Below are 14,665 nucleotides of genomic sequence, written 5' to 3'. Positions count from 1 at the left end.
CAACCACGTGTTACATCTTCAAAGCAGATAAGTAGAGCATTTAGGCCATAAATAGAGCTATAACCCTCAAATTATGCCCTCCAGACTCTCACTTCCTGGGACTGGGCTCCACTCGCTGAAGGTTGTACGATCTGCCAAAACAGTATTACTCTCTTGGGAATGTGTTCATGTACATGAACTCCTGGGGATATTTTCATTCAAATGACCAGAAGACGCATGGAGGGTCCATTGCTTTTACAAACTGATTAGAAAAGATGAGGAAGTTGATTGTAAAATGGCTCCAGAATAGGTTTGCTGTCAGCAGAAGTGCTTTAATGGTTCTAGTTTTATAATTTTGTGCATTGAAACTTTACTTTCTCTGGAGTGTAGAACTGGAAGCAGTCCCCATGGCAGTTAACTTTGATTTCAGCTTGACTATGCTAAGGGTGCCTAGAGAGCTGGTAGATCATTATTTTGAGTATGTCTGTGAAGATATTTCAGGAGAGGTCAGGACTGGGATCAGTAGATTTAGGAAAGGTTACTCTTATGCATGCGTTTGCACAGTGTTTTTTGACCCAAGTAGGACAAAGAAGCAGAGATATCGGTGTGGGATGTCATTGAGAAGCATCCGCACATAGGCTCAGCCGTTTGACCACATGATTCCCAGTTATCTGTGCTATTTGGAGAGATGTGAGCAGGTGCACCCTTGGAGGAGGAAGTATGACACTGGGAAGAGCTTCTACTTCCGGTTTGGTGTTTGCTTCTTGCTTGCTGTTAAAGATGTGACCTCCCAGCTTCCTGCTCCTGCCAGTATGTTCGTGACTGTTGCCATGGCTCTGTTCCCCAAATGAGGGGATCATCTTCCTGGAACCATAACCTGAAACAAACTCTCTTCCTTAAGTTGTCTCAAGCCCACAGTGTTTCATCACCACAGAAAAGTAACTTACTGTGTGAAGGCCTGCACTTTTCCTGTACTAGAAAACTCACCCTTCCCTCATTGATCTGGGACTTTTCATTGTGATGGAGAATAAGTCAGCAGCTTTCCTGGGTCTCTGGCTTGCAGGTGGCAGATGGGTGAGTCTCTGAGCTTTAACTATTTGTGCCAGTTCCTCACCTTCTGAACATGTCTCTCCGTGTCACGACGGCACTGTACATCTGGGAAGCCCCAACACACTTCTTTGTGCCCCATAATGAGAGCTTTATCATGCTCCTGACATTTCCAGCCTTCTAAGGCCCAGGTTGAGGGTCAGTCACACTCCATCCTCTCTGAATGAATATGGAACAGTGACATTTATCCAGGGCCACAGTCAGAAACACTGGCCTGCATCTGCCTTATCTGTGCTGCTGATGAACTTGACTGTCTCAAGATGTGTGCCAGTTCACCAGCACCACAGGGCAGAGCAAGTGGCATTTTGCTATCCTTCCCCACCACAGAAAACTTGTTTTCTAAAGACTTCTTATCGCCTGGGAGGATCATTTTTGTTTCATGATGACTTCACTTGCATAGCCTTCCCACAGATCTTATTAATAAAACTCTGTCCTTCTTAGTAAGAAAATGTTTTGATTATTAGTCACCAGGATTGTGTGCTGGCACAGCAGTGAAAGGAAAAGCAAAGGACAGGGATTTTATTTGAAATGCAAATATGTATCAATAATACCTGGGTGAAGAGACCAAAATAGGAGCCTGAGACAGGTTTTCTCCCTCGCGCTTTTATGTCAGCAACAACGTTTTATGGAAACTGTTACACTGATTTATTTTTAATTTTTTTGGTCTTTTTTCTCTGTTTAAACTGCTTTCTTCCCACTAAGCTATAGTAGATGGGGAAAATGAATAATTGATACTTTTTACTCCAAGAAATTTGTTTCTAATGCTTAGAAATACCAAACATTTATTTTTCCCCCCAAAGGTCTATTATATTTTCAATTATGTTCATGTGTATGCCCATGTGTGGGCTTGTAGAAGTCAGTGAGCAGCTGCCTGTGGGGTCCAGAAGAGGGTCTTAGATTCCCTGGAGTTGTGGCCCACCTGAGTTGGTTGCTGCGAACTAAGTTCAAGTCTTCTGCCAGAGTTGTGTGTACTCGTAAGTGCAGAGCTGCCTCTCCAGACCCATTTGTTCCTTTCAGTTATATTTATAGTACTCATCATACAACAGAGGAATAATAAGAAATGTGAATGCTTAACGGTGTAAATTATATAATTTATAAATTATAAATATGAAATATGTAATAAAATGTATGTTATAATATTTACCAAATATTTTTAAAAATATATACATATTTTAAGTTTTATTACTTTAAATCCACATTAGGTAATAGAATTTGTATAATAATTTTTCTAACAAAAAAATCTCTGAATCATACAAATCCCAAAGTCATTGGAATTCCACTTATAAATATTTTTTAATTAAATTTGGGATTAAAATAGAATCTCACCTTGATCCTAAACTTTACAGAACTCTTAAGTGATCTTGTTGAAAGCCTGGTCTCTGGGGAAGACCTTTGAGAAGTAGCGCCAAGTTCCTTTAGCATTTCGTGGCGTGGCTCAAAAACGATTATGGGTCTGTAGCCCCTTCTGGTTTTTCCCTTTTGCTTCGTGGCCATTTTTCTTTCTGCTTCATCTCCTTGACATCATGTACTGCCTTGACACAGGCCCAAAGCACCATGGAAAGTCAACCTGGGAAATTTCCAAACTGCGAGTGAGAGATAATAAACCGTTCTTTACCAGCTTGGGTCTGCCTCTGTTACAGTGCCAGGGAACCGACTAGCACGAAGTCCGTAAATGGAAGCGTGGCCGAGAGGACGGTAAGAACCCTTACTCCCTCGTTTGGTTAGATAGAATTAGTCATCGCACATCCAGTTTTCACAATACACCTTTATTAATACTGTACAGTAAAAACCCGTGGATGTTGTCAACCAAACCCTGCTTCTCCAAGTGTTTAGCCTGCTCTGGCACCTGCTCTCAAGTTTGTCTCAAGTGCTTGGGGTGCAGAGGAGTGCACAATCAACTTCCCAACCAAATGACAGCCAAAGTAATAATGATCAGCGTTAATTAGCACTGGGGACAGTGTCAGGGTGTAGACGATCTGGCGTTTTTTTGTAGGGCAGTAAACTTAAGGCGCCATCAGGAAACTCAGCAGCTGAGATAAAGAATGTTACTCCGTCTCATGTAGTCCCACCTCACTGACCACTGAATCTTGTTTTTGTTTTTTTAAAAATATTTTATTAATATATTCATATTACATCTAAATTGTTAGCCCATCCCTTGTATCCTCCTATTCCTCCCTCCCTCCCATTTTCCCCTTACCCTCCTCCCCTATGACTGTGACTGAGGGGGACCTCCTGCCCCTGTATATGCTTATAGGGTATCAAGTGTCTTCTTGGTAGCCTGCTGTCCTTCCTCTGAGTGCCACCAGGCCTCCCCATCCAGGGGACGTGACCACTGAATCTTGACAAGGTCTTGCACTGAGAATTTATCTGGATTTTTTGGCTACACCTCTAATTAAGACTTCTCTGGGGATGATAGTTACTATTTTGAAATGGAAGACTCACAGCCAGACTCACACAGTCAGGACTTGGCAAAATTGGCATTGGAGCACAGGATTCATGCTGTGCACTGTTTCCTTCCCCTTAAATATTTCAGTGCTTATCTCATGGGGTCTGATGGCATATACTCCTCCAAAGGGGCTGATGGAAGCTGTGTTTCTTCTCCACCTCAGAAAGCTGGCCATGTCAAGACGGCCATGCGCGGACTTCCTGACAGTCACAAACATCTGATCTTCCTGAGAACTTGGGCAGATTTTTATCTTTTTGTTTTTTTATTCTGTTGAAAGATTAAAATAAAACAAACAAACAAACAAACTTACCCCTTTATCTTTTCTATAACAACAAAACAACCGTCGCTGCCCCTTTGGCTTTGTAAAGTTTTGGGTGGCTTTGCTGTGTGTCACTCATGGTCTGCATTACCGGCACAGAGTCTTTGAGTAATCTTAGAGGCAGAATGAGATTTTGAAAACTGAGATCTGCTGATTATTTTTTTTTCATTCTGTCACAAGAGTGACTGCCAGACAACCTTGGGAAAGAAAAGTTGTTTTTCTTCAGAAAAACACACTGCTCTACTTAAGTGAACAAGGCACAAAGGTACTTTTGTATTTTGCTCCTTGACAATTGCCACGTTTGAACATTATTATTGATTTCTTTTTCCTTTGAGGAATGCTGCGATGAACTGAATGATTAAAGAAAATCTTTGCAGCTTGTGCTGTTTTCTCCTGATAATCAGAGTCAAAATTACACCCTACAATAGCAAGGCTTAAAGGAATGGATTCTTTTTTGGTGATTTTCAGAGTTCTTCCCACATCTAACAGCTCTGAAATGACGAGGTAAGATGCAGAACAAAGCTGACGATGGTTGGCTCATTTGGCGCCCTCTGTTCTAAGTATCTAAGTGTTAGCTTGGAAAAAAAAATGAGTCTCAAAGGAACAAAGAATCTACAGCATCAGTTTTCCATCAAGTGATCTTTATTCTCACACACAACAAATGGGAAAAAAAACCGTTTGAACTTACACATATTTTCAAAGTGTTCCTCATATGAGCATTTGTTGAATGTCTTCTAGGTTCCGAGTGCAGACATCCACACAGGAACCCAGGAGCCACTGTACACAGGACAGAGCCGCACAACTGCATCAATAAAGCCCCAGGGTGGGGGTGCACACCCCTAATAAAAGCACTTTGGAGGCCAAGCAGTGAAGATCACGAGTCCTAGGTCAGCCTAATGTATGCAATGAGATCTTGCCCAGAAAACAAAATAAACTCCATTTTTAAAAGACAGAATAAAATCAGCTGTACATATGCATAGCACATTCATGAAAGATGTGCATGAGAGAGGGAAAAAACTATGTAAATGGAGTCGTTGTACTTTAACTCTACCCTAGTTGTGAAGCAGAAAACAGAAGTGCCGCATTTTCAGCCTGAGTTTATGTGAATGGATGCCAAGTTACTGACTCACGGTTAAACACTGTGGATGTCATACCTTGATATAGAGAAACCTCTTTTATCAATACTTGAAAAAGAAAGATGCATCCATATGTAAAATAAACCATCAAGACTTACATTATTGGCTTTTACTATGACTGGTCATACTGTTGGTGTAGCTTCCGAGGCTGTGCCCTCAGGTGCTAATGTGCTGCCCGGTTTGCAAATGGTCATCATAAGAACCTTAGGGATGAAGCTACAAACGAAGAGTTACCCATTCTGAGGCTGTGCTCCCTTCCTGACCGTTCTCTCCCTGCGACTATCCCCACACCATTTTCAGGGTGGGAAGCAGAATGCATTCCCGTAAAAGAACGGAATCTCCGTTTCCCTCTGAATGCACTTAGTTAAAGTCACAGAGGTTCTGACAATTGGCTGCCAGGGAAGAGTGGGAGGGCAGGTGCATTTGCAACGTGGCAGAGGCACAAGTCAGGGTCACGGCCACAGCTCAAAGGTACGAGTGTCCAGCTTCCATGCTTCCGACCAAGCTCATGTCCTGCCTGCACTATGCTCACCGGGAATTCACATTACCCACACGGTAACCCAATGGGTTTACTTTGAAGCTAATCAATTTGCCTTGTGAAAGGTCAGCTCGTAGCAGTTACATTTAACACCTCCCCTATAGATTCTTGCCATATAGACCCAATCCAGTGCTCTCTCCAAACTCTCACTCGTATCAAACCGCCTCTCCCCGCCTCTATGATATTGGCTCTTCACAGTCCTTCGGAAAATGTCATCAGGGGATTTTCACTACTCAGTTTCCTGTCTTTCATTTCACTGATTCTCTTTCCCTGTCACATAAGCACAGAACAGGATTAGAAGGGTGCGAGTTTTCAAAAAGCCTTTACAGCTAACACAATGGTATTTTTTTAGAGGATGCCTCAATTCACGTTTTAGAGTATTTGGGCCGTTCCCAAAAGCAGCTTCTCAAAATACTGTTAGTGTGTTAGACCTAATATTCAGAGCTTGGAGAAAGGTATGTCTCTGTGACAAGTGGCTATGGAGATGAGCCTACGGGGTGGCCACAACCTAGGGTCCAGACCTTGTCAAACTAATGCTATTTTCTTTGTTGTTCACACATTGTTTTCTGAAATAAAAATAAGGCTGGGAAGAGGTACGCTAGAGTGAGGAAGGAGAAGTGTCACAGAAGGTCAGCGCATGGGCGCCGGGCTCCAGGCTGTCTTTTCCTCTTAGCCATGAGCACCTTGGCAAGTAAGAGAACACTCCCAGCCTTTGCTTCCTAAGCTGTACATACATGGGTAATGCCAGCCACCATGCCAGGGGGTTAGCGAGAGAAAACACTAACTTTATAGTGCACAGTGCAGTGCTCGGTACGTGGTCTCACACTGGCAGAGGGCTTATGATGTAAAACTTAAAGTAAAATGAAGTGCCTCACTAGAAACATCTGGGCTGCTGTCTTTCTGACCACACACAAATGCTGGTACATATCGCCCATGCGAGAGGCAGAGGAAGACCATTCTTTCAGGTGTGCCTTTAATTCTTTCGTCTTTCATAGGTAACTGCATTGAAGGCAGTTGTGTCATAGAGAATATTTAGCCACAAGGCATATGCCAAGGTTAACCTTTCATTAGGCTGTGAATGTAATTACCTTCTTAGTCCATGGCTATGTTAAGATGCCATGACTAAGGCAGTTTATAGAAGAAACAGGTTCCTGGGAGCTACAGCTTTACATCACAGTTGGGGTCTCAGAGGTAGGCTGTTGGGGATGGTCTGATGTATTTTGATGCTAATTAATAAAATGCCATCCTACTTGGGCAGGGCAGATGAGAGAGTTGGGTCTAGGTTCCCGGGCTTAGAGGGAGAGAGAGAGAGAGAGAGGAATCCTGGGAAGATGAAGAAGTCAAGGAGACCCCAGAGAAGGAGAAGGAAAGAAAGGCCACCATGGGTTAGATGGAGGAAAAGCACATGGCCGGCATGCATGGGGATTTAGCCCAGATGAAGAACGTTAGCAAGTATTTGGGATTATGGATGGAAAGTAGCTTCATAGAAGTTATTAAAAGCAGATGGCATGGGATTGGGGCAGGGATCCCATACCTGCCCCACAATGGGAAGTAGTTTAGAAGATTAATGTCTGCTCTGCTCCAGGTTAACTAAGGCTATTTTATTTATTTATTTATTTATTTATTTTTATTTTTTTATTTTTTCTCCTTTATTAATTTATTCTTGTTACATCTCAATGGTTATTCCATCCCTTGTATCCTCCCATTCTTCCCTCCCTCCCATTTTCCCCTTATTCCCCTCCCCTATGACTGTTCCTGAGGAGGATTTCCTCCCCCTGTATATGCTCATAGGGTATCAAGTCTCTTCTTGGTAACCTGCTGTCCTTCGTCTGAGTGCCACCAGATCTCCCCCTTCAGGGGACATGGTCAAAGGTGAGGAACCAGAGTATGTGAAAAAGTAATATCCCACTCTCCACTCAACTGTGAAGAATGTTCTGTCCATTGTCTAGATCTGGGTAGGGGTTTAAGGTTTACCGCCTGTATTGTCCTTGGCTGGTGCCTTAGTTTGAGCGGGACCCCTGGGCCCAAATCTGCCTATCATAATGTTCTACTTGTAGGCTTCTAGGACCCTCTGGATCCTTCTACTTTGCCATTCTCCCATGATTCTCTCATCTAGAGTCCCACTAGAATGTCCTCCCCTCTGTCTCAGTTTCCTGGTAAGTGAAGGCTTTCATGGGACATGCCCCTTGGGCTAATATGCAGATATAAGTGAGTATATACCATTTGAGTCTTTCTGCTTCTGGGTTAACTCACTCATTATGATCATTTCTAGCTCAATCCATTTATCACTAAGGCTATTTTAAAATATAACAAGTGTCAGTGTCTTAATTGACTGCTAGCTGGACATACTGAAATAATAACAATAATACTGATAGTACAGATAATTTAAAAACAGCAGCAGGCAGGCATGGTGCTCGAACAGTACCCAAGGGTTTACATCTCGATCTAGAAGCACAAGACGCAGAGATCCAAAGGGGAAAAGCATGGGCTTTTCTACCCTGAGGGCCAATTCCCAGTGACATATCTGCTCCAACCAGACAGCACCGTCTCCTAACCCTCCCCAAACAGCCCTACCCAATGAGGACCAAGTATTCAAACATCTGAGTGCAGGGGGCCGTTCCGTTCAATCAAATCACCATACCATCCCTTTATATCTTGATATTTTAATAGTTAAGTAAGCACATAGGCATGCCTAAATTCTTAAGATTTTTATTTCTGACTCCTTTTTTTGAAAACTAAAGACTGACTTGTTCTAGAACCAAGTATTTATGACATTCATATGTTGGGGAAGGCACCACAGCTATATTTGTACTTGAAATTACAAACACACAGATAAGAGCCAACATATTTGGGCACTCATTTGAGGTGAAGGCAGTTAAAATAGAAGGTCAAATTAGACAGAGTGAAATATGTATTTACCATAGTATTAGGGAAATCAAATCTTTAAGAAAACTTCATGAATGGGGGCTGGAGAGATAGCTCAGTGGTTAAGAGCACTGGCTGTTGTTACAGAAGAGCTGAGTTTCACTCTGAGTACCCACACCAGTGGCTCAGATCTGCATTTGACTCCAGACACAGGGATCCAATGCCATGTTCTGGCTGCTGAGGATACCTGCACAGATATGACACACAGACACAGACACATGGTCACATATACATATATAATAAAAATAAATCTGGAAATAGCAGCAACCTCAGGACAGATTGAACTTGCTGAAGTATGTGATGGCAAAGAACTCCTGTGTAGGCTTGAGAAGGCTTGTTTAACAGTGTCAGGAAATGTACCCAAGCTGAGTGAACCCTACATTAGGAGCCTGGCCACTAATATTGTCTACTCATGGCTATAAAAAAGTATTGGCCACACGTATCTGGGATGAGTTACATGATCTTCAAGCAGCTGCACCAGAGTGGCTACATGTTCAAAAGACCTCATACTGTCACAAATGCTTGGGAAAAAACACCACTGCATCATTAAACGTCTGCAGTGAGCTAAGAATGGTCCTAAATTTCAGAGTCTTCCAGTGCCAGGATAGTGCTCGTGACTAATGAAGGGGAAAGTGACTATTCATATGGGAGGCAATATTTCTAACTCCCTCTGGTGTTGTCTCTCTCTGATGACTAACTTGAATTTGTGGGTTTGTGGTAGTATTAGAAGATATATAAATGTTTTACAGATTTCTGGATTGTTATAAAAATGCAGTGAGATAATAACAACCATAATAAGTGTATTCTTAGTCCCATTCACTCGACAGCCCTAGATATCACTCATTTTATCCCCCAAATCAACATGTTCCCCTCTGCTCCAAGAACTGAGGGAAAAGTGGTAAAAGTATCTTTTAGGATGAATGTAAAGAGAAAAAGAGTATAATTCACAGAAGATTTTCAGGCAAATCTTCACATAGGATCAGATGTGAATTGAGGTCAGCAAAAACAGTTAAAACTCACTGTGTAGCAAATTTTCTTTTAATGCCCTAGTGTGCCCTCTGACTCAGAGGTTACAGTTATTAAGGAATTTTGAAAATACCTGTTCTTGCTACTCCCAAAGGCACACTCAGGCCTAATATTCTATTGATTATATCTTCAAAAAGCACAGTTTCTTCTATGTTCTTAAGAAGTCAAAACTCTCATTTCCTTTAGGATGGAGCTAATTATTTTGGAAACATTCTGGTAAAATTATTTTTTGAAAGGTATCTTCTTGTGGCAAAGATTGGACTCAGGGAATTATGAAAATGAGAAGAGAAATACAATTAAAGCTAAGGGAAGAGTCTTGCCTTTGTATAAGGTTTTTGGCATGTCACAGCATTTGTTAAAATGGTATTTCTGTTAATATTGCCTGAGTTATTCCTTCAATTCTTCCATATAACTCTCTAAGTCCCACAGATTTCTTTGAATATTTTAAAATTTATTTCTTGTGTCTTGAGTTCTCTGATGGTCGAACTTGCATAATCACCTGCTATGGGTATCTCTGATTAGGTGAAAGATGCTCAACATAGGCCTAATGTGGGACTTTCATTCTCCCCAACCTCTGCCTTCTTAGGTCTTTTATTGATTTCTGTATTCATTTTTCCCTGAAATGTTTATTGAGTATGCACTATGTGTCCACTGGGGGGCCACTGTGGGGCTGTTTACATGGAAGCTTTCCACAGAGAGTAACCTTCGCTTTCATGAACTGCAGGAGACAAGGAACTGAAAAGATGGACTGCAGTGCCAGTTAAGGAAAAGGAAGTCATGCCAAAGTCCTTAGAAACAGTATAAGCATCTGGAGAACCATGTACAAATCTCCCTTGCGGGGAATCAAGATGGCGACACTGAATGCGCATGGTGGGTATCTGATCTGCAAGACAGAGACTAGGGACCCAGTTGGGAGCTATAGACCACAAGACCTGGAGAGCCCTAGGTGAGAGGGGTCCACACAGCACAGAACACAGGTGAGTCCAGCCTCAGGCCATCCAACTGGCCCATGGAGGATGGGTGCCCAGTCCCCAGAGTCTGGACCCATACCTGCCTGTCAGCTGCCGCCGTGCTCTGTATCACAGACTCAGTATCTGGGACTGAACTGTGGGTGGTGAAGCATCAGAGTCTGGATCTGCTGCCCTGGGGAGAACACAGGAAAATGGCTGGATCTGATCCCAGGGATCAGTGGCCAAGTGGGCTTGTTATCGAGAGGCCAGTACAGCCTATCTTGCCATGCCATACCTCCCCCCCTCTCTCTCTGACTGATCGGTGGGCTACAGAGAAACAGCATTAGTGTCTGCTGCCCCAGGGGGACTCCAGAGTGTGGAACTGTGATAGATTTGACCTTCGATCATCTCGCCAATCCACAGAGAGACCCAGGGCCCACACAGGGGCCCAGGAGGCTGTGGACACATTCTCCAGCTCCATTTCCATAGCTGCACTATCAGGTTGACTGATCTAAGGCGGCACGGCCAGAATGGATCAGGCAGAAATCTAGCCAGCCACCCCAGTGGACTGTTTGGGAGGGACTGAACTGGCCTAAGCAGATTGAGCAGAAGCCTAGCCATCCACCACAACCCAGGGGGGTTCCTGTGGTCTTGGGTGGGACTAAATTTTCCTCAAGGGATGGGTGGAAGCCTAGCCAGCCACCCCAATCCAGGGAGCTGTTCCCGCATTCTTGGTTGGGACTGAATCAGCCTGAACGGATCAGGCAGAAGCCTAGCCAACCAGCACAAATCAGAGGGTGGTATCTGTTCTCTCAGGCAGGACTGAAACTAGGACCCATAGCTTGGATGGAACAGGCAGAAGCCTAGCCAATGGACACAGTCATTGGGGCTACCTGCACTCTAGGACAGACTGAACCTAGGCCCCTAAAGCCCCAGAGGCCAAAGGCAGGGTTTCTAAATCCCAGCCAAAGGCAGGATAACCAGCTTTATCTACACTACCTTGAACTGATCCTTGGGCAGAAGAGCACTAGCACTGTCCTCTGCTGACCCAGTGGGGATCCCATGGTGTGGAACAAAGTCCCCTGGAGCTGAAACCAGGTCACTTTACCTGATCCAGGGAAGGGTTCCCTGATCCACACAGGTGAAGTCTCTCAACCTATAGACACTCACCAATGAACTGCACTCAATGACCAATGAAGGACAGGAGAAACTACCTCCCAATGTAAGAGACACTAACCCTGACTAAAGGCCAGTGTAAAAACACAAACAATAAATACCAAAACCATATGGCATCTTCAGAACCTAGTTATCCCAAAGAATTAAACAATGGGAACTCAAATACAACTGAAGCACAAGAAAATGAGCTCAGATCCTTAGTAATGAAGATGATAATGGAGGAAACAAATAAAATCTGTAAACAAATGCAGGGAGATACAGTCAAACAGATTGAGAACATTAAAGAGGCCTATAGAGAAGAAGTAAAGAAATCACTGGAAGAAATTCAGGAAAATGTAAACAATCAGATGAAGGAAATCAATAAAACATTTCAATATCTGAAGATGAAAATGGAAACAATGATAAAAGCACAGACAGAAGAAAGCTGAGAGTGAGAGAACTTAGAGAACAAAGTAGGAAATGCAGGGGCAAGCTTCTCTAACAGAATCCAAGAGACGGAGGAAAGTATCTCAGGAGTAGAAGATACAATTGAAGAACTTGATGCAGCTGTCAAAGAAAATGTTAATTCTGAAAAATTTCTGTCACAAAGCATCCAAGAAATCAAGGACACCATGAAAATATGAAACCTGAGGATAATAGGCATTGAGGAAAGAGAAGACACCCGGCTCCAAGGTCCAGAAAATACTTTCAACAAAATCATAGAGGAAAATTTTTCCCCAATTTAAAGAAAGAGATGCATATAAACATACAAGAGGCCTACAGAACACCAAATAGAATAGACCAGAAATGAAAATCCTCTCATCACATAATAATCAAAACACAAAATGTACAGAACAAATAAAAAATATTAAAAGCAGCAAGGGAAAAAGACCAAGTAACATATAATGGCAAACCTGTAAGAAACCAGAAGGGGCTAGGCAGAGGTCCTAAGAGACCACAGATGCTAGTGCAGACTACTATACCCAGCAAAACTTTCAATAAACATTGATGGAGAAAACAAGATATTCCATGACAAAAACAAATTCAAACTACCTATTCACAATTCTGGCCCTACCAAAGTTACTAGAAAGAAAACTCCAGTCCAAAGTGACAAACTACAACCAAAATATCAGAGGAAATAGATAACCTCACTGTTGCAAAACGTAACCACACAAACATTCTACAGCAACCAACATCAAAATTAAGGATTTAATTGTCACTGGTCATTACTATCTCTCAACATCAATGGTCTCAATTCTCCAATAAAAAGACACAGACTAACTGAATGGATGCATAAACAAGAGCCAACATTCTTCTGCATTCAAGAAACACGTCTCAGCCACAATGATAGACATTACCTCAGGGGAAAAGTCTGAAAACAGGTATCACAAGCAAATGTACACAAGAAGCAAGCTGGTGTAGCCATTTTAATATCTAATTAAATAGTCTTTCAAGCAAAATTAATCAAAAGAGGTGAGGAAAGACATTTCAAACTCATCAAAGGTAAGTCCAGCCACGATGACATCACAATTCTGAACACCCACGCCCCCAACAAAAGGGCAACCACATTTGTAAAAGAAATATTAACAAAGCTTAAACCACATATTGATCCCCACACGTTAATAGTAGGAGACTTAAATACCCCACTTTCACCAAAGGATAGGCCATTGAAACAGAAACTAAATCAAGACATAATGACACCAACTGACATCATGATTCAAATGGAGCTAAGAAATTTCTACAGAACTTTTCACCCAAACACAAAAGATTATACCTTCTTATCAGCACCTCAGGGAACCTTCTCCAAAACTGATCATATAGTAAGTCACAAAGCAAGCCTCAACAGATATAAGAAGACTGAAATAATACCTTGTATCTGATCAGCTAAAACTGGACTTCAACAACAACAGAAATAACAAAAAGCCTACATACACATGGAAACTAAACAACTCTCTACTTAATGACAACTGGGTCAGGGAAGAAATAAAGAAAAAAATTAAGGACTTGCTAAAATTCAATGATAATGAAGGCACAACATACCCAAAATTTTGGGACACACTGAAAGCAGTGCTAAGAGGAAAATTCATAGCACTAAATGCCTTTATAAAGATATTGGGAATATCCTACATAGGCAACTTAATGACACATCTGGAAGCCCTAGAAAAAAAAAAGAAGCAGAAACACCCAAGAGGAGTAGATGGCTAGAAATAAACAAACTCAGAGCTGAAATCAATAAATTAGAGACAAAAAGAACAATTCAAAGAATCAACTAAACTAGGAGCTGGTTCTTTGAGAAAATCAACAAGATCGACAAACTGTTAGTCAAACGAACTAAAAGGCAGAAAGACACTATCCAAACTAACAAAACCAGAAATTAAAAGGGAGACATAACATAACAACAGACATCGAAGAAATACAAAGAATCATTTGTTCCTATTTCAAAAGCTTATATGCCACAAAATTTGAAAATCTAGGGGAAATTGACAATTTTCTTGATCCATTCCACTTGCCAAAGTTGAATAAAGATCAGATAAACAAATTAAACAGTCATATTTCTCCTACCGAAATAGAAGCAGTCATTAAAAGTCTCCCAACCAAAAATAATGCCCAGGGCCAGACGGTTTCAGCACAGAATTCTACCAGACCTTCAAAGAAGAGTTAATACCGATACTCTTCAAACTATTCCATAAAATAGAAATGGATGGAACATTACCAAGCTCATTCTATGAGGCTACAGACGCTTTGATACCTAAACCTCACAAAGACCCAACAAAGAAAGAGAATTTCAGACCAATTTCTCTTATGAACATTGATGCAAATAATGTTTAGGCAAATGATACTCAATAAAATACTCACAAACCGAATAGAAGATCACATCAAAGATATCATTTGCCATGACCAGGTAGGCTTCATTCCAGGCATGCAGGGGTGGTTCAACATACAGAAATCCATCAGTGTAATGCACCATATAAACAAACTGAAAGGAAAAAACCCCACATGATCATCTCTTTAGATGCAGAAAAAGCATTTGACAAAATCCAACACCTATTCATGTTTAAAGTTTCGGAGAGATCAGGGATACAA

At 41.9% G+C, this 14,665-nt stretch overlaps 1 long non-coding RNA gene across 1 annotated transcript; it reads left to right on the top strand.

Moving 5' to 3' along the window:
- Nucleotides 1-2,642: 2,642 nt before the first annotated feature.
- LOC311595928 lies at nucleotides 2,643-10,338 on the top strand. The gene is made up of 3 exons (XR_014778622.1): nucleotides 2,643-2,781; nucleotides 4,590-4,749; nucleotides 10,201-10,338. It is a non-coding gene; the product is annotated as an uncharacterized lncRNA (long non-coding RNA).
- The last annotated feature ends 4,327 nt before the right edge of the window (nucleotides 10,339-14,665 follow it).

Source organism: Acomys minous (genome assembly GCF_964271855.1).
Source record: "Acomys minous genome assembly, chromosome: 4".
NCBI classification, from domain to species: Eukaryota; Metazoa; Chordata; class Mammalia; order Rodentia; family Muridae; genus Acomys; species Acomys minous.
This window is presented reverse-complemented; position numbering and strand designations above follow the sequence as displayed.